Source organism: Triticum dicoccoides, chromosome 2B (assembly GCF_002162155.2).
Source record: "Triticum dicoccoides isolate Atlit2015 ecotype Zavitan chromosome 2B, WEW_v2.0, whole genome shotgun sequence".
In the NCBI taxonomy this organism is placed as follows: Eukaryota; Viridiplantae; Streptophyta; class Magnoliopsida; order Poales; family Poaceae; genus Triticum; species Triticum dicoccoides.
The window spans coordinates 522,757,892-522,762,009 of record NC_041383.1 but is presented as its reverse complement, the minus strand read 5'-3'; positions in this window follow the sequence as shown (position 1 = coordinate 522,762,009).

Below are 4,118 nucleotides of genomic sequence, written 5' to 3'. Positions count from 1 at the left end.
GTGCCTTGAAACCGGTCGAGGCCCTCAGTCGGTGTCAAAACCGGCGGATCTCGGGTAGGGGTCCCGAACTGTGCGTCTAGGCGGATGGTAACAGGGGACAAGGGACACGATGTTTTACCCAGGTTCGGGCCCTCTTGATGGCGGTAAAACCCTACGTCCTGCTTGATTAATATTGATGATGTGTGTTACAAGAGTAGATCTACCACGAGATCAAGGAGGCTAAACCCTAGAAGCTAGCCTATGGTATGATTGTTGTTCGTCCTACAAACTAAAGCCATCCAGTTTATATAGACATCGGAGAGGGCTAGGGTTACACAGAGTCGGTTATAATGGTAGGAGATCTACATATCCGTATCGCCAAGCTTGCCTTCCACGCCAAGGAAAGTCCCATCCGGACACGGGACGAAGTCTTCAATCTTGTATCTTCATAGTCTTGGAGTCCGGCCAATGATGATAGTTCGGCTATCCGGACACCCCCTAGTCCAAGACTCCCTCAGTAGCCCCCAAACCAGGCTTCAATGACGACGAGTCCGGCGTGTATGTTGTCTTCGGCGTTTGCAAGGCGGGTTCTCCTTCATGCTCCATGTGTTTGCCGGATAGTGTCCGGTTGCTTCATAAATGTTGCGCTCCTTGGCTTCCACGTCCAATAATGGCCTTCTTCCACGTGTTGTACGAATGCGAAAAGCTAGGGTATTCTTATGTTTTACCCCCTAGCTACGCGAATAAGCTGCCTAAGAGAGGCGAGGATCCAGATACAAATCACACCATCCTCCTTCTGCAAGTACTCATCGAGGCGCATCTGACAAAAAATCCATTCCAACATGGATAGTCGACGCGGCTGCTCTTCTCGCGCTCCCAGTCCTCAGCCAGGAGATTGGAGGAGATGCTCAGTCCCGCATAGCGAGTTAGTGATGCTCCAAGCAGAGGGATACCTTCCCCCAGCCTTTATGGTTCCGGTTCGAGCCGGACTGGCCACCTACAAGGGTGGGAAGCAGGAGGAGAGCGTCCCCAATCCCTCCAAAGGAGAGCGGGTATGCTTCGTCCCCTACTTAATAAGGGGACTCCGATTTCCCATACATCCGTTTCTCCGGGGGCTCCTGGAGTTCTATGGACTCCAACTTCACCACCTCACGCCTGCCTCCATTTTGCACATCGCGGGCTTTGTAGCTCTTTGCGAGCTGTTCTTGGGCATCGAGCCCCATTTTGCGCTGTGGAAGAGGTTGTTTTGCCTCGTACCCCATTCTCACGAGGGGTCGATATATCAAGTGGGCGGAGCCGAAATATGGCGCATCGCCGGGACCGGATATCTATCCGGAACCCCGAAGAAGGCGTCCGAAGACTGGCCTTCGGAGTGGTTCTATATGGAAGACGCCCCGCTGCCGGATCCAATTCGGATCGGCCTCCCAGAGTTTAGCAACGCTCCTCTGAAGAAACGCCTGAGTTGGCGCCCGCGGAGCCCTCAACGGGAAGATGATAGGAGCGTCCACTATCTGATGGGCCGGATACGGTTACTAGCCCATTCCGGATTAACCATGATTGGAGTCATGGCCACATGCATTATGCGAGTGGTGCAGCCGCTCCAATATAGGGGCCACCCCATGTGGGATTTCAACGGGGAGAATGACGCCACCCGTCATGGCCGCACGGGGCCGGATCGGCCGCCGATCTGGTGAAGATCTTGTCCGGCTTGTACAAGGGGGAGAAGGAGGACTTCCTCTGCACGAGTCCATTGAATGGATTCTCCATAAATAACCCTCGGAGCTGGGTAAGCGGACGTTTATATATCTAATCCGTGCTTTCAAAGATAAGTGTCTTACTTTATGATTTCGACGCAGGAACTGCGCCGGGATGTGGAGGGCATAGAAAGCCCAACTCCACAACCCGAGGATCCGGGAAGATCCCTTGATCCGGCCTCCGAAGAGGATCCGGACATAAAGGTGGAATTGATTGACGGGGTGTTCCACCAGCTCAGCATAGACAATGCTTTAGTCGCCATTACGGCTGACTACCCCGGTTTATGTCCGGCTTCCCAGGTGTGTACGACCGAAGTCCTGACATCGTTACTTTTTTAATGCTTATTTCTGACCACCGTGTACCAATGGTGCTTCGCAGGAGGTGCCTTTACGGCGGGAAGCCGAGCCCGCGGCGACTGACCAAACGAGGTCAGTGCGTCCTAGCAGGCGGAAGAGGAGTGCGGCGCGAATTGAAACGTCGCTGCAAAGGTACGGTGCACCATTGTCTTTTAAGGGAAAGACTCCTGGGAGGTATATTAATGCTCATGATTCTTTCAGGATAAAGAGCGCTCGCCGGACTGAGTCCGGAGAGGTTGCCAACCAAGCCTCCGCCAGCCAGGCTCCAACGCCTGGTCCGGAGAGGGAGGCGAGCGCAAGGCGTGAACCGGATGCTCCTCCAATGGAGGATGCCGACAGGTTGTCCGCCACCAGGTCTGAGGTGGAGAGCGCCATGAATCACAGGCGCCGTCGGACAATTCTTCGTGACGCGTGTTTCTCTCCAGAGGCGTTGAATGCCTTCAATGCGGGAGACGCGCACCTCCGTGCTAATCAAGATGGTTTAACCAAAGCCACGGAGCAGTATGTAAAAGACATACGGGTGAGAAATTTTAATAGTTATATATGCCAGTAGCCCCCGAGACTTAAAATAGTTAAACTAACTGATTTAAGGATCACTTGTATTGTAGGATCTTACAGAGAAGAATACCCACTTGTCCCAGGAGCTTCAAGAATGCAAGGCCCAACTTGAGGCCGCATTAGCCGCTGCCGGGGGAGCCACAGAGACCCCCTCTGGTAATTCCTATTTTGAAGAGAGAAATAGTTTATGAAGTGCGGCGTGTGTGTATAGTCTGACAATAATATGGCAGAGGATGCCGGACTAGATCCAGACAAGCAACATCTGCTGCGCCAGCTGAAGGCCGGCGAGAAGGTGCTTATGAGGGTGCAGCAGGAGAGGAACAAACTCCAAGATGCCAACACCCAGCTGGGTGAAGAACTAAAAGATGTTCGGGTCCAGCTGTCTAACTCCGTAAAGGAGATTCGGCGGCTTCATCGCGGCATTTATAGTAAGTGCTTGAGCAAACTCTTTTGAAAAGAAGAGTTCGGCGAGGAAGTCGATTGACAGAAATGTGTCTGTAGGTGTGCTCACGGGTCGTCCGGCGGAGGAGATGCCTGGTTCCATGGGAGACCCTCTTCCCGAGCTGCTGCAACTGCACGAACGTGTTCGGCAGGCGATGAGCGGCGTCGTTCAGGCCTTATGGCCTTCCGTCTCCCTACCCGAGGGTCTTGGAGGGCTTGCTGAGAAGCTCCAGGGAGTACGGCGGCGTCTCCGTCTGTGGAAGATAAAGGCCTGCCGTTAAGGCGCCAGGGAGGCCTGGGCCATGGTGAAGACGCGGTACCCGAAGGCTGACCCAAACCACATGGCCGAGGTCAGACCTGTGGGGCCCGATGGGAAGGAGATCCCTGTGAGCCTGATGTACGGCCAAGTAGAGTTGGCCGCGAAATATTCCCAACAGGACTGTAAATTAGACAGCTTGTTAGATGGGATTGAAGAGGAGTACAATCAGTCAGTTTGATGATGTAATTTTAAAATGACATGTAAAATGCCTTCTAGCCGGATTGTAGATCGTTTGTCTTTGCGGACCTTTTCGCTTCAACCTCGGGACCCAACAGTCCGGAGTGTGTCCGAATACCCATACGGTTATAAAAGAACCGGGGCATGCATGGAGACAAGGCGTAGGGGTCATAATTGCTTTATCAGACAAGTGCCCAACTAGCTATGTTATATTACATGGTTAGTAAGAAACATCTTCCAGGGAGAATAGTTCCGTTAAGGGTTCCTTTCCCTGGGAGGCATGCCCTAAAGTGCATGTCCGGACTGCGAAAATAGCAGAAAAAGCATCTGGGGGCAGATAAATAGGTAAGTAATAAATCATCTTCCAGGTCACCGACCGAATATTCCCTTAAGAACGCTAGCCTTCGGCTTCACCCAGTCTGAGGTACACATCCGGCTGACCCGGCAGTAACAATCGCAGAGGTGCTCCCTTTACCTCCTAGCCGAACAATCGGGAACATAGGGGTAAGCACAGGAGCCAGGCAACCCGGCTT